Raw genomic sequence first — 26227 nt, forward strand, 5'->3', positions numbered from 1 at the left:
TGTTATGCCAATTGAGCTAGATGTTCCCCGAGACCATGGTCCCCACAGCCCTCTGCCCAGCAATTCAGTTCCTCGGGGAGTTTGGAAGTGTCTGTGGAGCTTCCATAACCTTTCCTTGTACAAGTTGTGCCGGCTTCCCCAGTAATGTGTACTGTCTCACCATTCACCAAAGTTACCACTTATCTATTTAGTTACCCCCCCATCCCTTGTAACCAAAAAAGATTGTTTCCTTTTGTGTGTAAACTTTTACGTGAGTTATACGGTAGATGTCTCATACAATATTTGTCCTTTTGTGATTGACTTATTTCATTCACCATAATGTCCTCCAGTTTTGTTCCTCTTACTCCCCTTTTCTTTGTGGATTTTTTTTTTCATTTCTTTTGTTTTTACTGAGACTTTATATTTTTCTTCTTTATTTTGATGAGTAGGTTTGTTAACTTTCTTTGTGGTTACCTTAAAAGTCTTTTTATTGTGGTAAAATATAGCATAGAGTTTGCTGTTTTAACCTTTTTAAGTGTACAATTCAGTGGCATTAATTACATTTACAATTTTGTAAAACCATACCGTTCTCTATTTCTAAGATTTTTTTCATTACCCCGAATAGGAACTCCAAACCCATTGCCCTTGAGGGTGATTCAGACTGATATCAACCCTACAGGACAGAGTAGAACTACCTGATAGGGTTCCCAAGGCTGAAATCTTTATGGAATCAGACTGCCACATCTTTCTCCCGTGCCACCAGGGCTTCTTAATAGAAACTCAGTACCCCTTAAACCGTAACTCCTCATTTCCCCTCCCCCTAGTTCCTGTTGTTGTTGTTACCTGCCATCAGGTCAATTTTTGACTCATAGAGACCCTATGTGACAGAGTACAACTGTCCTATAGGATTTCTTTGGCTGTAATGTTTACAGAAGCAGATTGCCAGGTCTTTCTCCCGAGGAGCTGCTGGGTGGGTTCTAACCGCCAACCTTTCCAGTTAGCTTAACTGTTGTGCTACCAGGGCTCCATTTCCAGTCCCTAGTAACCTCTGATCAACTTTCTGGGTCTGTGAAGTTGCTTATTTTAGATTATTCATATCAGTAGAATCATACAACATTTGTCCTTTTGTATATGGCTTGTTTTGCTTAGCATAATGTTTTCAAGGTTCATCCATGTTGTAGCATGTATCAGTATGTCATTCCTTTTTATGGCTGAATAATATTTAAAATCTATGGATATGGCATATTTTATTTATTTAAACCACTGTGTGGTTTAAAATCAGGAAAGGTGTGTGTCAGGGTTGTATCCTTTCACCATACTTATTCAATGTGTATGCTGAGCAAATAATCCGAGAAGCTGGACTACGGAACACTGCATCAAGATTGGTGGAAGACTCATTAATAACCCGAGATATGCAGATGACACAACCTTCTTGCTAAAAGTGAAGAAGACTTGAAGCACTTACTGATGAAGATCAAAGACCACAGTCCTCAGTATGGATTACACCTCAACATAAAGAAAACAAAAATCCTCCCAACTAGACCAATAAGCAACATCGTGATAAATGGAGGAAAGATAGAAGTTGTCAAGGATTTCATTTTACTTGGATCCACAATCAACACCTATGGAAGCAGCAGTCAGGAAATCAAAGGATATATTGTATTGGGCAAATCTGCTGCAAAAGACTTCTTTAAAATTTTAAAAAGCAAAGATGTCACCTTGAGGACTAAGGTGCATCGGACCCAAGGTATTTTCAAGTCACCTCATATGCATGGGGTGAATAATGAATACGGAAGATTGAAGAAGAATTGATGCCTTTGAATTATGGTGTTGGCAAAGAATATTGAATATATCATGGACTGCCAGAAGAACAAACAAGTCTGTCTTGGAAGAAATACAGCCAGAGTGCTCCTTAGAAGCGAGGATGGCGAGACTTCATCTCACATACTTTGGACATGTTATCAAGAAAAACCAGTCCCTGGAGAAGCACTTCATGCTTGGTAAGGTAGAAGGTCAGTGAAAAAGAGGAAGACCCTCGATGAGATGGACTGACACAGGGGCTCCAACAATGGGCTCAAACATAGCAACGATTACGAGCATGGTGCAGAACCAGGCAGTGTTTTGTTCTATTGTACATGGGGTCGCTGTGAATTGGAACTGACTCGATGGCACCTGACAACAACAACGTTTTATTAATTCATCAGCTGATGGACACTTGAGTTGTTTCCACTTTTTGGCTATCATGAATAAATGATGTTTTGAATATTCAAATACAACTTATGTGATTTCAATTCTTTTGGTTATATAGCTAGGAGTGGAATTGCTGGGTCATATGGTAATTCTGTGTTTAGCTTTCAACAAATATTTTTTGAGGACTGTCATTGTGCCCTTCCGTCGAGGCCCAGTTCTGTGTCTCTCAAGGCATCCCTCAATCGGAGGAGACAAGTGCACATACGAGCACATGGAGGTGTTAGGGAGACACACGTGCAGTGGGAGTGTGGAGAAGGAAGGGGGCGGGGAGGAGGAGTATTTGGTGGTTGGGGAAGGCTTCACTGAAGAGGATGTGTAGGACTTTGCCAGATGGAGAAGGGGGTGAGGGGGCTTTCTAGAAGGGAGCACGATGAGCAGAGGCTGAGAGGCATGAAAATACATGCCATGTTTGGGGTATTGTTACTGGAACAATCACAGCTTGGCATTTGGATACAGTGGCAGGGAGGAGGGAGCCAGATTGTGAAGGGCCTTGCATGCCAGGCTAAGAAGTATGGTCTTGGTCCTGGAACCAGTGATAGCTGTCAGAGGTTTTCAAGCAGGGCGATGATGTAATCAGATCTATGTATTGGAGACAAGCTTTGGCAGCGGTGGTGTGCAGAAGAGACTGCTGTGTGGAGACAGATGGGCTGCAGGGCTCTGTTAGGAGACTTTTGAAGTAGGTCAGGTGAGAGATGATGTTTGAGGCCTGAGTGAGTGGGAGGAAGAGAACTACTCAGTTGAATAGCTTTTGTTATACATGTAGGTGCATTAGCTCATGTAATCTTCATAAAAACCTTTTCACCTTTTCATAAGGTGGTGTTGTCATCCTCATTATTGTTTTTACCATTACCAATTTTTTTTATTTAAATTCAGTAAGGTAGGTTTAAGAACCAACTTGTAAAAATACTAGTATAAAATAGCATTAAATCTCCATCAGATCTGTGGAAGAATGTTTTTTCAGCATTGAAAGTCAATTCTGTTTCTGTTATCCTATTTGAATAAACAATAAAACCAATAAATAAAAAGATGCAAAGGATATAGCTAGATAATTCATAAATATGGAAATCCATGTGGTAAATAAACTAATGGAAATACATTCATTCCCACTGGTAAAAAAAATACAAATGAAGTGACGGGTTATATTTTTAAACATACTGAATTATCTTTTAAAAAAAGTTTAATGATGGTCCTTGCTTTCCAGGTTACTCTGCTAGTAGTATTGACAACTGGTAAACACCCTTTGGAAAGCAATAAATTAAAATGTAATAATAGCCACAGAAACCCTGATGGCATAGTGGTTAAGTGCTATGGCTGCTAACCAAAAGTTCGGCAGTTCAAATTCACCAGGTGCTCCTTGGAAACTCTATGGGGTCAGTTCTCCTCCATCCATAGGGTTGCTATGAGTCGGAATTCACTTGACGGCAACGGGTTTGGTTTGCTTTTGGTAATAGCCGTGACCTTGTAATCCTACTCTTAGGGATTTATGCTAAAAATAATACAGTTGAACCGAAAAGCCATACTCATGAAGATATTTGTATTAGTTGCCTATTGTTGTTATAACAAATTACCACAAACTTAGTGGCTAAAACAACACAGATTTATAATCTTACAGTTCTGGAGGTCAGGAGCCTTACACTGAAGATGTTGGCAGGGCTGCATTCTTTCTGGAGGTACTAGGGGAAAATTCGTTTCCTTACCCTTTTCCAGCTTCTAGAGGCTGCCTGCATGCCTTGGCTTATGCCCCCTTCCTACATCTTCAAAGCACTTCATTCTAACCTCTGGTTCTATTGTCACATCTCCTTTTTCTTGTCATCCTCATTTTGCAAATGAGGAAACAGACTCAAAGTTACCAGGACAGCGGGATTTGAACCCAGGTTGACTGTCCTGTGGCACTGTAACTTTAGAACAGAGGGAATGACAACATGAAGGGTGCACCTGGGAAATAACGAAAGTGTCTTCTGTGTTTTATGTTCCAGAACAGAAAGGGAATATTTGGCAGTTGACTGAATGTAGAGTACAAGGGGTAGTTTCCAGGCTTGGCAGCAGAGTATGGACGATAATGTAGAGATCCCTGTCAGAAGGGGAGGGGCAGGGCTTGGAGCATATGAGTTTGTGGCCCCCTCTGGGTTATCCAGGAGTAGGAGTCCCTAGGTAGCACAAATGGTTAAGTGCTGGGCTACTAGCCAAAAGATCGGTGGTTTGAACCAACCCAGAGGCACCTTTGAAGAAAAACCTGGTGATCTGCTTCTAAAAGGTCACAGCCATGAAAACTCTATGCATAGTTATACTCTGAAACACATGGAGTTGGAGTGAGTCAGAATAGAGTCGACGGCAACTGCTTTGATTTTGGTTTGGTCTGGGATATCCGATTGGAAATGGCCAACAGGCAGTTGGAGATTTGGTTGTGGAAGTAGCATTCCAGCCTCACTGTAGAAACTCCTTTAAGACTGTAATTTACCTCTGGGTAGGCATGCAGTTTAGGACTTGTTATGTGCCATCAGTTGGTTCTTATTCATAGTGACCCTATAAGATGGGGTTGAACTGCCCCGTAAGTTTTCCAAGGAGCGGCTGGTGAATTCAAACTGCTGACCTTTTGGTTAGCAGCCAAGCTGTTAACCACTGAGCCACCAGGGGTCCTTAGGACTTGTAGGAGGTGTTAAAATAAAAATCATATTAAGCCAATAATATAAATTGATTTGAAGCTTATTTAATGTACAGTTTGCAAATCAGGGTAACATTTCAACTAGGGAGTCAAAATGTTCCAAAGATGAGAGACTTTCAAAAGGTTCTTATACTCCATCGTATCAACATTGCCATGGAAACGGGGCCACAACAGTGTTTACATAATAACAGTTTACCCTAAAACACAGCTTCTCATCTGACCCTGGGATTTTCTTTTTCTTGAAACTGACTTGACTGCACATAGATAATTCTTTTAAAGAGCACAATGCCTAAGGCAGAACGGTTTTTACTACTTGTTTGACTTCAAGGTGAGATTAGGAAACCAGTTTTCTCAAAGCTCAAGATTAAAAAGATCATCTCAGGGCGATGGCTTGGGTTGGTCGCCTCATCCTCATCCTTCATGGAACCCAGAAATCTAGATTCCACCAATTAAAATTCCATTTATCAGAGGGGATGGGTAATGGTGGCTTGTGTGGTGCTGTGATGCTGAATAGGTTTCATGGAGCTTCCAGACTAAGAAAGACTAGGAAAAAAGGCCTGGTTAGCCAGTGAAAACTCTATGGATCACAGTGATCTGATCCACAACTGATCATGGGGATGGCGCAGAACAAGACAGCATTTCCTTACGTTTTGCATAGGATTGCTGTGAGTGGGGGGGGTGATTCAGCAGCAGAGGCAGCTAACAGCAGCAGCAACAACTTATTCAGAAGGCAGACTTCCAGGCTCTGCCCCCAGGTGGTGTTTCAGCAGGTCTGAGTTGGGTTTGAGAGTCTGCGTTTATTTATAACTACCTCCTGGGTGGAGTCTGAGGTCAGTGGGTTGCACAGGCTCCTGCTTTTGAGAAACACTGGCTTAAGTGTTTTGGTGGCTCATCGACATGAATTTCGGGTGAACACCAACACGTAGGAAAATTGCTTGTTTTTAAGCATTTATATACGTTCATATTTAATTCTGTCAAGGATGCTTTTTTGTTACTTGGGTGAACACTCAAAAACCACAAGCTCTCACAATTAGTTTTGTTTTGGCCTTTTAAGTGGACTTTTGTCGAGATTTCCAGGGAAATTAGATTCTAAGTAGTTTTTTTTTTTGCCCAAAAAAGTAGTCGTGTCACCTAAAGCACAATACAATTTAAAAAAGGCAGGTTGCGGGGGGGGGGGGGTTGTGGGTCATGGGTCATGGGTCATGGCAGAAGGAGGAGTTCTTGGTTTGCCTAGGAATGGCCTAGGTTGTCACAGATTAAAAAGCCAAGGAAAAGTTCGCAACACTTTGGAATTTGTGCTTTAAACCAGATCAGCCTGTTACTAGGCCGTTTGCTTGTAATTAGTCATGACCCCAGCCTAGATCCCTCTCCCCCTCCTCTCTGTCAGTGTGTCCTTTCTTGGTGAGTGGAGGCTTTGAAGGCAGACAGACTAGGTTCAGGTCCCAACTCAGCCTCTTTGTAGCTGTGTGACCCTGGGGGAGTTCCCAGCCTCCTTGAGCTTGTTTACTGTGAATCTGGAATGCAGGTACTTTTTGAAGGTTATTTTGGGAACTGAATGACATAAGGTCAAAACATCTAGACCTGGACCTAGCAACGTTCGCTTAATCTTAAGAGGGAGGGCGAGTCCTGGCCCCACTGCCTCATTCTACATTGTTGCTGTTGTTAGTTGCTGTGAGTCTGTCCTGACTCATGGCTACCGCATGTACAAGGGAAGAAAACGCTGCCCCGTTCTGCACCATTCCCATGATTGATTGTGGATGGACCATTGTGTTCCTTAGGGTTTTCATTGGCAGATTTTTGGAAGTAGATTGCCAGACCTGTCTTAGTCTAGAAGCTCCGCTGAAACCTCTTCAGCATCATAGCAGCACGCAAGCCTCCACTGACAGATGGGTGGTGGCTGCACACATGAGATATGTTGACTGGGAGTCGAACCCCAGTCTCCTGCATAGAAGTCAGTGATTCTACCACTGAACCACCATTGCCCCCCAACACATTCAGTGCCTGTTTATTCTGCTAAGCATTGTGTTTAGGGCTGACTGCATGTGTTTCTTTACAACTATTACCTAATTTATTCCATGTTCTCTGCAGATTTGGGATGCATTCTTGTTTGGTTGTGGTTGATAGTAGTAGAGAAAGGTTTTTCTGGTTTTAGTTTTCAGCCTAGAGATCTTTTTTGTTGGTGTCTGGTTACCCTTGGCATGATTTTTGCTTCTTTGTCTCTTGTGAACAAGGTTTGGGTTCATTAACTGCTTGCTGCTGATCAGTTAATTTTTCTGATGTGTGGGAGGGAGGAGTGACTTCCTCTTGTTTTCCCACCTTTGCTAAATGCCATCACACTTCCTATCTCAATTACACAATTTTCCCAGCCTCCTTTTCTTTAGGCCCCATCCTGATGGGAGGGGACAGGAGGAAGTTTGCTCCTTTCTGGTTTGCTTGTTGGTTTACAGATGTCAGTTGAGCTCTTACTCTGTGTCAGGCTCTGTGTTTGTTCTTAAATTGTCTCGTTTAATTCATTTAAGTACTTTCAAAGGGAGCAGATATTCTTACTCTGCCCGTTTTGTAAATGAGGTTACACACCTCACCCTAGGTTTCCTACAAGTTAATAAGATCCTAGTACCTTACTCTGGTTGTGCTGCCCTTCTGTCTCACCCCTTGCTTAGTGGTAGGCCCCCCAGTAGGGAACCACACATGTTTCCTGGATGTCTGTGTCCAGAATTGATCAGCTTTTAAATCCCTTAGGGGTGCTGGCCCAAGGTCTATTTCATAGGATGCTATGGGGACTCTAGATGCTATAGAGTTGAGGGGTGGGAGAGAAACTTGGGACATAACTGACAGTGTTAACAAGGAAAGAAAACCGGTGGAATTAAAAATTAATTAATTTTAATTAAATAAAAATTAAGCAGGGATTTTGCAGCTGCTTAAGACTGCTTGTCCTCTTTATTTTGAGTGGCCGCTAAAAGACTGTTGGGGTATGCTAAATGCATATTTGTCGATGCCATTTGCATGATTTGCTTATTTTAACATCTTTTTAAATTTTCTGCCATTTTAAGCTTACATTCTAGATCACTTTTTTACTGATATTTTTTTGAGGACTACAGTATCCTTAGATTATCCATGATAATTATGAAGATGTCTGTGAACTTCATATTTGACCTCCTCAATTAACTTTCAGCATCAAAACATCCATGTGAACAGCCTAATGGAAAGACTAGTGATTCTGGAGGAAAGTAGACTTTGTTTCAAATTTCATCTCTGCTCTGTGTCCTTGGACAAGTTTCTTAACTTCCGGGCCTCAGTTTCTTCATCGTTACAATGGGATCATTTTACTCAGGGTAAAATGAAATAATGTTTGTACAGTACATCTAGAATAGCATTTGGCATATGATAGGTTTTCAGAAGTTTTCTTCTTATTTATCTCAGTTTGATTCAATAGGTGTTAAATATATTTAATGTGCCAGGCTTTGTCCTAAACTCTGGCAATTACAGAGATGAATAAGATGTGGTTTCTGTCCTGGAGGAACTTAAAATCTAGCAGGCAAGGCTGACATATATACACAAATTCATCCTGAAGAGGTTAAGTGCTAGGACTTCCAAGACAGGAGCATTTCCTCTGCCCAGAGGGTTGGAAGATTGTTTCTGGGAGGAGCTAATGCCTAAGCCACCTCTTGAAGGATGAGTAAAAATTAGCTAAGCAAAGCAAGGTAGGATGGGTTGCAGCCAAAGGAATGGCATTAGCAACTGGGTGGAGTGTGTAGAATTATTGTCCTTAGGTGGTGTAAATGGTTAATGCACTTGGCTGCTAACAGAAAGGTTGGAGGTTTGAGTCCACCAGAGGTGCCTCGGAAGAAAGGCCTTGGCGATTTACTTCCGAAAAATCAGCCATTGGAAACCCTGTGGAACCCCTGAGACTATGCACCCTTCTGAACTGGAACTGAAGCCATTCCCAGAGACCACCTTTCAGCCAAACCATAGACAAGCCCATAAAATAAACAATAATACCCAAGAGGAATGTGTTCCTTAGAGCAATCAATTATACGAGATCAAAAGGGCAACATTTGCCCAAAAACAAAGACGAGATGGCAGTAAGGGGTAGAAAATCAGGATTAAAGGAGACAGGAAACCTAGGATGGAAATGGGGAGAGTGCTGACACACTGTGGGGAATGAAACCAATGTCATGGAACACTTTATGTACAAACTATGGAAAGGGAAACTGGCTCTGTAAACTTTCACCTAATGCACAATTTAAAAAAACAAAAAGAAAAGAAGACCCTACGGACCACAGCTCTACTCTGACACGTGGGATCACCATGAATTGCAGTTGACTCCTGAGCAACTGGTATACCCAGTCTATGTTTGCCTGGAGTAGAGCAGAAAATACTGGGAAATGAGCCCCAGGAGCTTGGTACATGTGGGTTTACTGATGGGACTTGTGTACCTTGCTGAAGAACTTAGACTTGATTCCGTAGATGATAGGGAAACTGAGAGGTTTTAAGTAGGACAGGACATGGTCACATTTGCGCTTCAGCGTGGCTGCTGTAGGGTCCTGGTGGATTTAGGGTAGGCCTGGAGGGATGAGAAACTGGTTAGAAGACTATTCTGTGGTTAAGATAGGAGATGATGGCTTGAGGTTGGGACAGGAATAGGAGGGATAGAGAAATATTAAAAGGCAAAATCAGTAGCAATTGATAAGGTGTGGGAGAGGGGAGAAGAAGGAAAAGTCTAGGATAATGTTCAAGATTTCGGCCTGCATAATTGTGAAGGGTGGTGCCAGATACAGAGAAAAGGAATACAGGAGTAAAGTTAAGGTTTTTTCCCTCTGGGAAGATAAGGAGTTTGGGACATGTGATATTGAGGTGCCTGTGGGAGTCCATGTAGAGTTCAGCAGTCAGTTGCATGTTGGCATTGGCTTGTGAAGCTCAAGGAAGAAAAGTCAGGGCTGGAGTTCAGAGGTAGTTTAGTGAGTTTAGGAATTAAAATGTATAGTTACAGATAATGTTAAGGATACTTCAGGGCTGCGGACTGATTCTAACGGTTCAGTCATGGCTATGGAAATAAGGCAGGGCTTCGAACCAGTTTGAAGCTGTTCAGGCGTGGCCAAGGGAAACAAGGGCAACGTACAGTTTGCGTAGCAATGAAATCTCTTGTGCATCGGCTGTTGACCTGAGTGGGAAACAGGCTGTGGTACCTCCTTCAAAGATGGCAGCCAACCGTGCAGCTTTGAATGTGTGTCAGTCTCCACAGTCCTGCTAATGATCCAGTCTCCTGCATCAGGCTCCTGAAAGTTTCCTGATGCGGAAGATTGGATTATTAACAGGACTGTGGAGAGCAAGACTGTGGAGAGTGACACACATTCAAAATCGGGCAGTTGGCCACTATCTTTGAGCGGGACTCTGCTGCCTATCTCCTACTTGAGTCAAAAGCCAGTGCACAAGAGATTTGGTTGCTGTGCAACACCTATGCTGCCCTTGTTTCCGAGGTCACGATTGACCCACTTTGAACCGGTTCAAAGCCCTGCCTTGTTTCCGTTGGCCATGACTGACCCATTTAGAACCAGTTCGAAGCCCTGGGATACTTGTATATAAATTTTCAGTTAAAATACAAAAGAGATGGAATTTGCTAGGATGGAAAATAAAAAATATAAGGAGAAGTAATTATATAAATATCTTTAATAGCAGTGTCACAAGTTTTTTGTAGTGTATGGTCTGATTAAGGAAATTATAGTGCTACCCATATAATATGATTTGCAGATGCTAAAAGAATGAGGTAAGTTTATATGTGCTCTTGAGGAAAAATTTGTGAGGAATATTATTAGATTAAAAAAAAAAAAACCCTCAGGCTACGTAATTATATACAGAATGCATCCATTTATGTTCAGAGGGCTTGTATACTATATATGCATAGAATATCTTTGGAAGTATATATAAGAAATTACTGATGGAAATTGTGTTTGAGAGGGATATGGGGTCTGGGATAGAAGAAAATCTTGGGTTTCACTTCAGACTATTTTATACTGTTGGGACATTTCCCCATATGTATGTATGTATTTAAAAAAATGAAAATACTGTAAAAAATGACTAAGGTTGTACATTATCAGGTGAGCCAGAAACCAAGTGGCAAGGCATAAAAATAACTTGTGCTCCTGCACTGTAATGATATTATGCAGATGCTAGATTATCTCATGTTCTGACAATAATGCCATTCATGTAGGGCTTTAGAGTTTCCCACTTTCACATACATTATTTCAGTCAGAATTAATCACTCCTCCATCTGTGCTTTCATAGCAATTAAAGTATTTTAAGAATTATAAATGTTAAATGATTCTCTATAAAGTTTGGAAAAGCAGAAATAAAGAATAATATTATTTGTTTAATGCAACAACCATTACTACTTTTATTTTCGCCCAGTCTTTGCATATGCCTTTTAAAAAAATAGAGTTGAGACTAGAAGCTTTCCTATTTAATATGATTTCATGCATTTTCATAGGCACTGTGTAGTTGTTCACCTTATCTTTTTAAATAGCTGGCATTTTGTGGAACATCACGATTTGTTTAACCATGGTCCCCTGGCCTTCACTAGTACCTCATGCTCTTGAGCTCGGTTACTACGTGGATTTTCTGTGTTGATGCTCATCTCTTCCTAGATCGTTGGGGCTGGGATGGCCTCTTTGTAACCAGAGTGCAGGGCACAGGGAAAAGACTCAAGAAGTATTTTTTTGAAGTAGTGGCTGTTCCTTAAAAGGAGGCCTGGTGGCTCAGTGGTTAAGTGCTCAGCTGTTAACCCAAAAGGTCTGCAGTTCGAATCCACCAGCCGCTTCATGGGAGAAAGATGTGGCAGTCAGCTTCCATTAAGATGACAGCCTTGAAAACCCTGTAGGGCAGTTCTACTCTGTCCTGCAGGGTCACTGTGAGTCAGAATTGACTCGACAGCAATGGATGTTCTTAGAAAGTTAGGCTAAGGAGATAGTTGTACAAATGTGCAAAGTTATAATACATGGATATTCATTGCAGAATTGTTTAATAGCAAAAAAGTGGGAAAAACATATATTCTTCTCAAAAGGAGCTTTGGTGAAAAACTGTTCACTCATACCATGGACTACTAGGCAGCTTTGTAAAGGGTGAGAGGAGCACTTAAATGGAGCAACATGATGTCATGGATTGAATTGTGTCCCTCAAAAATATGTGTCAACTTGGTTAGGCCATGATTCCCAGTATTGTGTGGTTGTCCTCCATTTTGTGATTGTAATTTTATGTTAAAGAGGATTAGAGTGGGATTGTAACACCCTTACTAAGGTCACATCTCTGATTCAATGTAAAGGGAGTTTCCCTGGGGTGTGGCCTGCACCAGCTTTTATCTTACAAGAGATAGAAGGAAAGAGAAGTGAGCAGAGAGTTGGGGACTTCGTACCACCAAGAAAGCAGCACCGGAGTAGAGAGTTGGGGACTTCATACCATCAAGAAAGCAGCACTGGGAGCACAGGTGTCCTTTGGACCCAGGATCCCTGTGCCTGGAAGCTCCTCCACCAGGGGAAGATTGATGACAAGGGCCTTCCTCCAGAGCCAGCAGAAAGAGAAAGGCTTCCCCTAGAGCTCATGCCTTGAGTTTGGACTTGTAGCCTACTAGACTGTGAGAGAATAAATTTCTCTTTGTTAAAGCCATCCACTTGTGATATTTCTGTTATAGCAGTGCTAGATGACTAAGACACATGGTAAGATGTCTTCCATCTACTATTAAGTTGAAATAAAGCAGGTTATAGAACAGTATATATGGTGTGATCACATTTATTCTTTACTTTTTCAAGGTATGTATTACGTACATTTAAGGGTCTACTATAAGCCAGGTTCTAAGCTTGTTGTGTGCTGTCCAGTCCATTCAGCCCATTTAAATGTTATATGTGCATAGAAAAATGTCTGGAAGATCTTTTGGTGGTAGGATTGAGTGATTTTCCCTGTTTTTAAAATTAAAAAAAAATTCATTATTTTTTGTTTTACCACATTATTTATGTATTACTCTTATAATCCATTTTGGAAAAAAACATAAAACATCTTCCATTGCTCATAAAAATAAATAAATAAAAGTAAAGGTATTTCCTTCCTCTCCACCTCTAAATTTTAACTCTTAAATTTTCTTCTTAAAAAACATTTTTTTTTTTTTTTAAAAAAAGTTTTTCTAAAGTCATCTTCTGGTTTGTCTGAAAAAGAGACATTGTCTTTTGTCCTGAATTGCTTTTTTAACAAAACCAGATGTTGTGGAGTTGATTTTGACTCAAGGTGACCCCATGTGTGTCAGAGTAGAACTGTATTCCATAGGGCTTTCACTAGTTGTGACCTTCTGGAAGTAGATCACCAGGTCTTTTCTTCTGTGCCTCTGAGTGAACTGGAACCTCCAACCTTTGTGTTAGCAGCTGAGCACATTAACCATTTGCATCCCCGCCCCCCTTTACTCAATAACAGATAGCACTTGAGTTACTACTGTGTGAATGAATGTGCTGAGGTCTGACAGTGATACTGCAAACATCTATAGTACTTGACAGTATTCCTCCAGATCATTTAAAGAGTACTTAAAAAATTAAATCCTTTTAATAGGGAAAACTTTTCAGGTCGGTTGGGCGAAGTATCTCTGTTCCACTTCATGGATCTACTTTTAACTTTCCAGAGGGATTTCTGTCTCAGGACAACAGAAAATAAAAGTATCAATGGGTCCTAAGCTGTTTGTATTATGGTTTATAGATCACAGAATAGAATTGTTTTGCAATGAATTGTAGAAGCAGAATCTCTTTTTTTGTGGGGGCAGGGTAAGTGGGAAGGGAGCATGGAATAGAAAGGGATAGAGAAAGAAGGTAGTATATTTTAAATACTAACTAGATTAATTCCTTTTGAGGATGAAAAAAAAATCAACCCAGATGTCTGTGTCTCAATTTGAGAACTTCGTATTACAAAAAAGTTGAGTTTTTTTATGTTTTAGATTTGCAATGATTCCCTCCATTTTTTTTTAACCTACAACTTGTAATTAAATTAATTTATTTGTGGGCTTTGTAAAATTTTTGCTAAATCACTAGCAAATTTGCTGCATTAGAACATGAATATGCTTTAGATATTTAGTTAAAATTTTGGCAACATATGTTAGTTATGTGGTAAAATACCTGCTATTTTGAAAAGAACTGATCAGATTTTTTTTTTCTTCCTTTTTAACCAGTGGTACTAATGGTATGTTTTAGTTTGCTTTGGACTTTGTTGAAAAATATGAAACCACTCTAACTGGAATTAGAGCTGGACAGGGCTGAATGTGAATTTAAGTTTGCTAGTTGTGAGGATTAAATGAGATAATGTGTATAAATCACTGACTACCTTGTCTAGTTAAATATCCTGCAAATACTAGTTCCTCCTAAAGCTCTTAGAGTTGAGATGGGGATTCCCTGGGTGTATGCTGCCACTGTGTTAAGTAAGGTTGTCCTACAGCTCTTTTTGTATTTACACATGTGTGCAATCTGTTGTGTGTTCAAAGTTATTTGTAGCTGAGAGTTGGTCATTAGAGCCATTGAACTTTTTTAATGTAATGATGGTTACCTTGTGTTTATTTGTGTTATTCTCTTAAAAAGCCCCTCTTTTTGTTTTTTTTTTTTGGTTGGGGTAAAGTGTAAATTCCAATGTAAAAATGTTAAATCTTTGAAAACCCAGAGGCAGGCTCCTGTTATCAACCACTTGAGTGTTGTTGAATCTTTTGGAGGCTAACCAGATCCCATTAGATAATCCACTCCTACCAAGCGTATTGCCAGAGGGCGGGACACTTTAAACCCAGACTCCCGTGTTGGCTGACATTTTTTAAAACTTTCTTTGGGTTTTTTTGGGTGGATTAGTGAGAGCCTTGTGGCGAACCAGCGATCTTATTAATACTTGTCTCTGGTCTCGTTGCCTCCTTTACTCCTCCCTCCCTCAGTTTAAACCTTACCTGCCCTTTAAGGCTCCATCCAAGCCTCGCATTTCTCAGGTTGCTTCCCCAGACAGCTTTTGATCTCATGCTTGCACTTCTGTCTTTACTACATATATTAGCGCAGGCACCCACTGTCCTTTCCTTTTATACATTAGTCTCACCCAAGGGCATCCATCAACCATATTTTTTGCTCTTTTCTTTGCATTTCCTACCAGGCTCAGTTCTAGATGCAAGATCCACCATTTTATGTCTTTGAAGAATCCTCTGTAAGGTATCTTCTTTAATTTTAATTAAATCTTCTTTAATTTTAATAAAAAAATAACTTTTCGCATATACCCTTTATTGTCTTTTCACAGACATACAAACGTGTAATAGATGTTAAATGATAGACTGTAATTTTTGTTGTATAACTTGCTATTTTACTTACCTATGCACACACATATATATGATGTATATTATTTCATATCAGTAAGTATTCTTCAACAAATGATTTCTAATGATTGCACGTAATTCATATTCCAGCCTGTAGGTGTAACATAATTTTCTCAACTATTTAGTGTTAGATTTCAAATAACCCTGCAATGAACGTTCTCTTTTTGGAGTTTTATTGAAGACTTCCAGTAATCACACTGTTAAAATCAGCCTACTATAGTAGTAGTTTCTTTGAATAAATTTTCAGAGTCATTTTTTTTTAAATTGTGCTGAAAATATATGCAACAAAACATTCTCCAGTTCAACTATTTCTGCATGTATTTTTCAGTGACATTAACAGACTCTGTTCATTTTATTAGTATCTGAATAATTACTGTGGTCTAGGACTGTGCTAAATGCAGTGAGGTACACTCAGAAATGCATATTATAGTTAAAAAAAAAAACAAAATAGCAAGTGTTGGAGAGGCTGGTGGGAATGCAAAATGGTACAACCATTTTGGAAAACTATATGGCGCTTCCTTAGAAAGCTAGAAGTAGAAATACCATACGATCCAGCAATCCCGCTCCTAGGAATATATCCTGGAGAAATAAGAGCCATCACACGAATAGACATATGCACACCCATGTTCATTGCAGCATTGTTCACAATAGCAAAAAGAGAAAAATCCTAGATGCCCACCAACAGATGAATGGGTAAACAGACTGGTATGTACACACAATGGAGTACTATGCAACGATAAAGAACAATGATGAATCTGTGAAGAATATCACAACATGGATGAATCTGGAGGGCATTAATGCTGAGTGAAATAAGTGAATCACAAAAGGACAAATATTGTATGAGACCACTACTATAAAAACTCATGAAAAAGGTTTATACACAAAAAGAAACAATCTTTAATGGCTACAAGGGAGAGGAATGGGGGGTGGGGGATGAGAAAACACCAAATAGACAATAGATAAGTGGTAACTTTGGTGAAGAGTAAGACAATACACGTTACTCCAGAAGCCAGCACAACTTGTCCAAGGCAAGGTCATGGAAGCTCCATAGACACATCCAGACTCCCTGAGGGACCAAATTGCTGGGATGAGGGCTGTGGGGACCATGGGCTCGGGGAACATCTGGCTCAATTGGCATAACATAGTTTATAAAAAAAATGTTCTACATTCTACTTTGGTGAGTAGCATCTGGGGTCTTAAAAGCTTGTGAGTAGCCATCTAAGATACTCCACTGGTCTAACCTCGTTTGGAGCAAGGGAGAATGAAGAAAACCAAAGATTCAAGGGAAACATTAGTCCAGAGGTCTAATGGACCACAACTACCTCAGCTTCCACCAGACTGAGTTCTGCACAACTAGATGGTTCCTGGCTACCACTACTGACTGCTCTGACAGGGATCACAATAGTGGGGCCCGGACAGAGCTGGAGAAAATTGTAGAACAAAATTCTAACTCACAAAACAAGACCAGACTTACTGGCCTGACAGAGACTGGAGAGACCCTGAGAGTATGGCTCCCAGCTACCCTTTTGCTCAGGAATAAAGTCACTCCTGAGGTTCACCCTTCAGCCAAAGATTAGGCCCATAAAACAAACACAAGACTAAAGGGGCACACCAGCCCAGGGGCAAGGACTAGAAGGCAGGAGGAGACAGGAAAGCAGGTAATAGAGAACCCAGGGTTGAGAAGAGGAGAGTGTTGACATGTTGTAAGGTTGGTAACCAATGTCACAAAACGATATGTGTACTAATTGTTTAATGAGAAACTAGTTTGTTCTGTAAACCTTCATCTAAAGTACAATTTTTAAAAAAGAAATATGTATTATAGTTCAAAGGATAAAACAAAGCATGTATACCAATAGAAAGTGATGTCAGATAATTAAATAAGTATTTATTTAGATAAGATAGGCACCAAATAACTTTAGAAGGAGTTCTGGTGGTGCAGTGGTTAAAGCACTCAGCTGCTAACTGAAAGCTGGGCAGTTCAAACCCACCAACCACTCTGCAGGAGAAAGGTGTGGTAGTTTGATTCTGTAAAGATTTCAGCCTTGGAAACCCTATGGGACAGTTCTACTATGTCCTATAGAGTCACTATGAGTCAGAATTGATGGCAGGGAGTAAATAGCTTTAAGGTATACAAGATTTAAAACAAAACAACTGAGGACACGGTGAGGGGTGGGCTACGGGTGAGGCCCAGGGTGGAATGCAGACTGTGACAAAAGACTGTACCTGCATTACAAATGTATTACAACCTCATTGAAGAGGGTGGGGGAAAAAAAGGAGTGGACTTAAGTAACTTTGTAAAACGGTGTTTTGACTAGAAACAGTAAGGCTAAAGACAGAAAGACTGTACGTAAACTGAACTGTAGTTGGAAAAGTTCTTTCTCATCGGGGTATGGGTTAATAGTTCTGAAGCCGCTTTACATGTATACAGGGGTCGAGCAAATAAGTAAATGGATGGTGGATGGTGGGAGCCAGGTTTCTCAACATTGGAGAGGGATGTTACAAATAAGCAAGAGAGGAAGGCTAGGATGAGCCACATGGTACTGGATTAGAGTCCGAGACATAGTATGAATTAGGTATATGTATATACAAGGGATAGTATACATACATGTATAATCATGTACCGCATAATGTCTGTTCGGCCAGCGTCCGACCACATGTACGCCTTTGTTCCCATAAGGTTATAACAGAGTTCAGAAATCCAGATTTGAGAATGGGAACTTAGGGACGTAACTGCTTCCTGCACAAAACGTGTGTCTTATGCCTCTTGTATACAAAGTGATTGCGCTGCCAGGCATATAATGGTACAGTACATATATAACCTATAACACATATGTCTTGATAGTCACAATAAACCCCTATGTTACTGGCTTATGTATGCACTGTACTTTTATTATTTTAATGTGAACTTTCCCTACTTACAAATAAAAAGTTTGCTGTATATTAGTGTATGCTTTGACCTGTAGGCAGCAACATCCAATCTGGTGTATTGCACGTTATCTCTCTGTTTAATTATCTTTCAAAAATATTACCGTGAAGTGCCTCATGGCCCCCAAATGCAGCCAAACCCATGCTAATGCTAGCAGCAGCAAGAGGCAAAGGAGAAGTATTGATTTGGAAGTGAAACAAAAGTTATCCCGTATAGCTTTGCTAAGTATATAATATGCTGTTTGCACATCAAATCACGTTATATCCTATTTCACAGAACGTATCGTAGACGTTAAGTGATACATGACTGTATTTCCTAGATTTTTCCTCTAAGAGGGCTTAGAAGCAGTGACACCTAAGTAGTCATGAACACACACCCAGAACTTGGTTTCTAAACACCATTCTTCAATGAAAAGAACTAGGGCTACTATGGGTAATTATAGGGCTGGAGCAACTTGTATTGCCAGAAAATAAGAAAGTGCTCAAAAAAGAAAGGCTGTGGCTTGTCAAAAGGACAAAGGAGCCAACTTCAAAGAGCTCCAAATGACCTAGGCTGAAATAATTTGAGCAACAAAATAACGTAGTACAGGATTATAACCCAAACTGTAAAACAAGTATACATAAGTCTATACATGGAGAAAAAGGAGCCTAGGTGGTGCAGTTGTTAAAGCGCTCAGTTGCTAACCGAAAGGTCATTAGTTTGAACCCACCAGCCACTCCGTGGGAGAAAGATGTGGCAGTCTGCTTCCATAAAGATTTACAGCCTTGGAAACCCTATTGGGCAGTTCTACTCTGTCCCATAGGGTCTCTATGAATCAGAATTGACTGGATGGCAGTAGGTGGGTTATAAAGGGAGAAAAGACAAATCTTTATAGAAGAATTCTAAATAATTTATGTAGATACTTCCTCCTTCAGGGCATAATCCCTTCTCTTGAGTCTGGGCTGGATTTCGTGACTTGTTGCTAACAAATAGAGTACAGAAAGGGGGAAAACCAGTAAATTTACGGTGGAGAAACCTGTCAGATACTACCTTACCCAAGTGATCAAGCTACACACTCTCAGTGATAAGTCATGTTGATAGCATGACCCTTATATGCTTTACTTCTGTTGTTTTCTCCCCCAAAATCCATAACCACAGTCTAACCATGAGCAAAAACATTCGACAAACTCAAATTGAGGGACATTCTGAGAAATACCTGACCTATACTCCTTATACTACTTATAGCTGTCAAGGCCATGAAAAACAAGGAAAGAATGAGAAATTGTCAATCCAGAGGCGACTAAGGACATATAACAACTAAATGCAATGTGGTATACTGGGTTTTGATCCTGGAATAGAAAAAAGGATATTAGTGGAAAAATTGGTCAAATTCGAATTCTAATTGATTTTTTTTTCCAACTGCACACAAAACTTTTTCCAACATTTTATTATGTAAACTCTCAAACATAGAGATAAGTTGAAAGAATTCTACAGTGAAACCCACTTACCTACCACCTAGAATCTGTAATTTAAGATTTTGTGATCTTTGCTTTATTACATATCTACTCACCAATCCATCTTATTTTTTTTTTAAAGTTACTTCAAAATTGCAAACATCAGTGCATGCCACTCCTCCCAACCCCACTAAAAAAAAAAAAAATGTTTAAAAATGTAATTTCTACATTCTCTGCCAGGTTTGTTGTCTAGTATCTACCAGGCACTTCACAGTTAGTAATGTGTGTTTGTGCCCTGTTCAGTGTAGAAAAAACCAGTTGCCATTGAGTCGACTCTGGCTCATGACAACCTTATGTGTGTCAGAGTAGAACCGTGCTTCATAGTGTTTGCAATGGCTGATATTTTGGAAGTAGATTGCCAGGCCTTTATTTCGAGGAGCCTCTGGGGGGACTCAAACCTCTAGCGTTTCATTTAACAGCTGAGCGTGTTCACTGATTGCACCACCCAGTGACTCCTGTTCAGCATAGAGGAGGGTGAAGGTTGGAGAGGGTGTAGGTAATGTAGGCACGTTCCAAGGTGATCACAGATGTGACTGATTATGTGACCATGCTTGACTGAAGAACTGGGTCTGTGTGGGTGGGCTCTGGGGCTCTGGGGGGCCTCTGGGCATCCAGGAAATGACAGGTGTTTCCCTGGCAAGTGTTTTCAATACTTCAAACTGTTTTCACCAGTGTGTGCAGCTCGAAAGATGGCTGGAAGAGATGGTGAGTGTGTACTGGGATGGTACTGAACTGCTGGACTTGCATAGTGCCCGAGCGTTTATTTGGGGGAGAGCCCAAGGCTAACCTCACCACACCATTCCTCCCTCCCCTCTGCTCCCCTGGGAAAATAAATAGAGCAGGAGGAGAGAGGCTTTATCTCTGGAGGAGGTAGGAGGATTGATCAGCTCATCAATCAGGGGAGAGTGTAATTATGCAAAAAGGATAGAAATCACTCCCTGAAGGCCACAGACTTGGAGCTTTGCCCGGAAGAGGACCTTACAGCTGCTAACAGTGGCCCTATTCAGTTAGGGTGCATAATGATTTTAAAACTAATCAGGAACCAAAGCCCAAGGCTGGGGACAAACACAAATATCTTGTTGACAGAGCAAGCATCTAGATTTTGTCAGATAGGAAGTTGCTGAGGAAGGTCAGCATGATGTAATGGTGTGCTTCAAGCTTTCATCCTTAAACAGATGGGCCCCTGAGGTGCCACCTGCAGCTTCCCAAGGCCCTTCAGAATTACTTCCTAGAAATTAAAATTGTCCTGAGTTAGGATCGAGAAAGTAGTTTGGTAGCCATATCAGAAGTAAAACTAGACAAAGGAAGGAAATTTCCACTGGGTTACCTGTTTCCTCTTCCATCCTTGCCTAATAAATACACCTGAGACTTATTTTGGTCAGCTTTCTTGTTTAGCACTTGAATATTGTTGCCTCCCATAAATAGCAATCCAAAATAAACTTCCCTTTCTCTTCTTAAGCTCTGACAACTGGATTTATCCCTACCTAAGCCAGTGTCAGCTGGATATTTTTCATAAACTGCTTTGCTATTTTGGGTTTTCTGTTTTTGTTGAGAAGGAAGTAGTAGTTTTGTTTCTGGTTGTTTCTTTCATCAAAGGAAGATTTGTTCTGGGAAGGCAGGGGGAGGGGATGTTTCTCAGTCTTGATCAGACGAAGAAAATATACGGTATCGTATGTAAGTGGCTGGCTATGACTTTAATTGGTATTAAAAACATTTCAGAGTAGAAGCAGGGTCTGCTGTACTCATCCTTTTATCTATTAAACAACTATTGGCACACCACTCTGCTGATGCTGGGCATTCATGATGCATAATGCAGCTTCTGTTCTCAGGGAGAGACCCACAAAAGTGCATTTGACAGAGGGTGTTAGAGAAGCCTCAGTAGAGGGAGTGAGGAGGGGCTTCCTGGAGGAGGTGATTCTTGAGCTGCATCCCAAGGGAATAGCCAGTGAAGTATGGGTTGGGCAGGGGGGTGCCCCATGAGCTGAGGCAGGAAACTAAACTGTGTGGTGGAGTGGTGTGTGCAGGAACTTAAGTGGTTAAATATGGATGGAGTGAGGAGGGCAGGAGGGGAGCTGTAGGAAAGGCCAATGGAAGGTTGATTTGGAATAGGAATGAAGTGGAAAAGCTCAGGAGCTGCATGTGGATAGGTAAGGAATAGGGGCAGGAAGTTGGGGTGAGAGCATATCAAGCCCTTTGTCTTTGGTTTTCTGGGTGAAGCAGGAGGAAAAGACATTTGTTAGGGCCAGGTTAAGGAGAATGCCAGAAGTTTGAAATGATTGCTGAGGGGAGTTAGGGAGAGCTCTTCTAGGATGCTTAGTGCCTTTCTGGGTCAGAGACGTTCAGGTGTAGTGGCATCTCTCTGTGTGGTGGTGCGACTTCTCGGGTCTTTTGGACCCATGGTTTAGGTGTGGAGAAGCTGAGCTGTAGTATTGATTCCAGTCGGTATGGTAAAAGAAGAGGGTTGCAGAGAATTGAATGTTGTCAGGGGAGTAAGTTGAATGATCAATGGTGGGTTCCACGCTGTTAGGAAATCAAGGATGGTACACAGCAGGGGACTTCAAAGAAGATGTACCGCGTTCTGAGGGTGCGTGAGAGCTGGAAAGAGGACGGTGTGGTCATTAAGGGTGTGGTCATTAAGCAAAAACATAGGATTATGCCTTCTGACTGCAGGTGTGGCCATGAAAATGGTTTACTAGAGGCAAGAAGAGCGAAGGATTAGAAGCTAGAGGATCAACGTATGCTATTGATAATAACTGCTGTCATTTATTAAGTGCTGACTGTGTGCTAGGCAAGAGGGCAGTGGTGGCTCAGTGATGAATTCTTGCCTTCTGTGCAGGAGACTGGGTTCGGTTCTAGGCCAGTGCACCTCCTGTGCAGCCACCACCTGTGTTTCAGTGGAGGCTTGCATGTTATGATGCTGAACAAGTTTTGGGAGTTTCCAGACTAAGACAAACTAGGAAGAAAACCCTGGTGATTTTCTTCAGAAAAGCAACCAGTGAAAACCCTGTGGATCACAGTGGTTCAATTAGCAACCAATCATGGACATGGCACAGGACTAGGCAGCATTTCTCTGTGTTGTACATGGGGTTGCCATGAGTTGGGGCCAACTTGATGGCAGCTAACAACGACAACAACAACATGTGAAATGCCCTGCGGTAAATGCTTTGGACTCTTTAAGTACAACCCCATGAATAGGTACCATTACTATTCCTATTTATAGGTGAAGAAACTGAGGCCAGAGAGTTTAAGTAATTGCTCAAGGTTACACAGCTAATAAATGATCCATGTGGTCCAAGTCCCCTCCTTTAATCCCTCTGTTCTTGTTCTCTTAGGAGCTGACTACTGGGGAAGAACGACTCAGAAGAAAAGGCTGAAAATTGTGCGCTAATCTCTCCTACCTCCTTTTTGGTGAATGAGGGGACTTTTCCAAAAATAGGTAAGTGACAGCTGAGAACTGGGGTAGGAGGTAGTATGACTGAGTAGGGAAAGCCTCAAAGGAGGATAAATTTTTGCATGATGTTGGAAGAGAAATGGGCTGGAGATGTCTGATCTTTGCTGCTGGAAGCACGGACCTGGGCCAGAGCCCTACCTTAGCCAGGCCTCCAGCTGGAGAGAACCCCTGTCCAAAGGTGGTGAAGGGAGAGAATGATAATCGTTACCATTTATGAAACATTTTCCCAGTCAAAATGGGTACTTATGAAGTATTTGAATGTGTGCTGGGGATTTTGCTAAGTGCTTCATGTGTATTTTCCTTTAATCCTCACTTTCAGAGATGAGGTAAGCACTGTTGTACAGATGAGGTATCTCAGGTTTAAGAGATTAGGCAATCCAAAGTTATACATCCAGAAAATGGTGGAGGCTGCACTCAACCAGATTCCTTTGACTCCAAAGCCCCTCTTGCCCTTAACCCCTAGGGAATTTAATAGTGGAGGAAAGGTTCTAGAAGCTGTAGTGGAGAGGGAGAGAGAAGGGGTTGTTGATGGAGGATTGAGGAATGGACAAAATACCTAAAGAGGAGATGAAAGTGGGGGTTGGGGGAGCATCAAGACCACAGGGATGAGAGGTTGGATGGAAGTGGCTGTCCTAAGTGGGCATGCGCTGTGTTGGAACTGGTAGAAAGTCCAGTTAACACTCATCTGGTCTCAGAAAGGGACTGTGGTTTACACAGAAGCATAAGGGCCCAATGTGTATGTGTGTGTGTTGGAGGGGGGAGGTCTCTATGATCTAAAGTCTTATCTGCCGAAAATTCTTCCCAGATGGAGAGGAGGGGCTCCTCCAATAGGGGCAGTGCAGAGATGGGGCTTAGCCTGTACCCCCTTTCTTATCTTTCTTGTTCTGTTGTTGAACTGCCTGAAGGGAGCCAGGCTGAGTCTGAAGCCAGCAACCTGATATTGAATTTAGGTGCATAAATATGGGGAGGAGGAAGCAGTGAGGAGGATTTAATATTTTTCTAATGCTGACAGAGCAAATACCAAGGGTGAGGTCAGATCACGGCCACGTACCTGGCTTTGTAGATGCTCAGCAAATTGCAAACATTTTGCTGCAGATTTTCTTTCATTTTAGCAGAATGGTGTGAAATACATATATTAGGAAATACGCTTTACCTGGCATTTCACAAATTTTTTGTGGTTGTAACCCAAAACTCCAGGCATGCCCTGTCTTCAGTGGTGGCCAGTAGCATGTTACCCCCAGGGTGGAGGTGTGGGCCTGTCACAGATATTTGGATTTAGTGAGATGTTTGTGAAGTGATCTAAGCTGCTTATAAGGCAAGTGCTAGCTCTCTTGAGAGTTCCTGTTATCATTTTACTTCATGTGTTTACTTTGGATTCAGTAGAATTCTTCTGTTCTCCTGCTGGTGGATTGATACTCTGTGCTGAAAGGCAGGCTGCTTGAGCAGTGCTTTCAGTGTAGCAGCGGTAACCATGGACAGCATGGTCTGTGATTATATAATAATTCTGAATAAATAAAAAGATGTTCTCATGGCAGGCCTGTAAGGGCAGCCTGGAGGCGGTCATCATTAGGGATTAAGTTGCACTGCCCTTAAATTTTGCAGCTGTCAGACGAGCAGCAGTTCATCAGCTATAACCTCCAGGTGTAAATAGACCTTCATCAGCATCATTGAAAAGTCCTGGGAGGATCCCTAGCTGGGCAGGATGCTATCCATCAAAGGTCCTTTGCAGAGCATTGTTCCCTAGCTGTGATATGTTTTACCCTCAGTAGCTGGCTGGGTCTATAGAGCTTGACAACAGTTCTTTTCAAGGAGAGGGAGAGTGTGTGTATGCTTGTCTGGTCCAAATTCTGATTAATCATTATTTAACTGTCCCCTTTTCAGTCCTTTTTTACCAGCTAAAAAACAGATAGCGGCTAAGTAGAATGTAAGGCAAATGGGATTTACTTTATAGTGACAATGGGACTAAAGTAGCCCTTAGTTTTGGGAAATAATAATGGCTAACATTATAAGGAGCACTTATCTTCTGTGCCAGGTGCCTTCTGTAGGTATTACCTAATAGGCTCCTTGAGAGGAGGGTTTTGTCTTTTGTTCACTGCTATATCCTTTAGCCAAGAGCAGTGCCTGGCATATAATAGCTGCTCTAATATGTGAACTTGGCGCAGACAAGGAATCTAAGGCACACAGTTAGTAACTGGTAGAACAAGGATTCCTTGACAATAATCAAAAACCGAACCTGTTGTCATTGAGTTGATTCCAACTCATAGCTACCCTATAGGATAGAGTAGAACTGCCCCATAGAGTTTCCAGGGAGCGGCTTGTGGATTCAAACTGCCGACCTTTTGGTTAGCAGCTGAGCTCTTAACCACTGTGCCACCAGGGTTCCTACTTGACAATAGGTAGATGGAAAAATCGGAAGGCACAGTGAATAAAGGTTTGTCTTTCAGAACCTGTTTATTGAAAACCTTATTTACCATGGTCTTAGAGATGGCTGGAGTTTTACGAAAGTAAATTTCCCCATTGAAATACTAGGATAATAATAGTGTTATGAAGATTAAATGCAAAAGAACTTAGAATAGTGCCTGCACATTGTAAGCACTATATGTGTTTGAAATTTTGCCTTGAATGTCATCTGTTTTTTAAACAATCTTTGATTGCTTATTAGTTTTAATTCTGAAGTAAAGACAAAATTTTTTTTAAACTATGGAGACTGTCTTTATGAGTAGGCCTGAATGAGAAGATATTACTCAGAAAGAAAGCTGACAGTGAGGTCTGATTTTAGTAATAAGAACATTATTTTACCATCTAAACACCTAATAAATACAAAATATTTTATTAGCCAAACAACTAGAATTTAACATGTTAATAGGAATTGACCATAGAGCGCCAATTAAGTGTATTATGAGAAAGCATTATTGTTTAGCCCAATAGTCTCCAAACTTTTTTTTTAAAATTTTTTATTGTACTTTAGATGAAGGTTTACAGAATAAATAGTTTCTCATTAAACAGTCAGCACACATATTGTTTTATGACATTGGTTAACAACCCCATGACATGTCAACACTCTCCCTTCTCGACCTTGAGGACCTTTTTTTTTTTTTTGGTGAAA

General features: G+C 41.1%; 1 protein-coding gene across 1 annotated transcript in view; it reads left to right on the top strand.

Moving 5' to 3' along the window:
• The window catches only part of TANC1 (tetratricopeptide repeat, ankyrin repeat and coiled-coil containing 1), a 331867-nt gene that overhangs the window by 20939 nt on the left and 284701 nt on the right, over nucleotides 1-26227 (top strand). The window contains exon 2 of the mRNA XM_023730416.1: nucleotides 23003-23106. The gene's annotated coding sequence lies outside the window, so the exon portion shown is untranslated. The remainder of the gene's footprint in view (nucleotides 1-23002; nucleotides 23107-26227) is intronic.

This window comes from Trichechus manatus, unplaced genomic scaffold (assembly GCF_000243295.1).
Source record: "Trichechus manatus latirostris isolate Lorelei unplaced genomic scaffold, TriManLat1.0 scaffold00036, whole genome shotgun sequence".
Classification (NCBI taxonomy): Eukaryota; Metazoa; Chordata; class Mammalia; order Sirenia; family Trichechidae; genus Trichechus; species Trichechus manatus.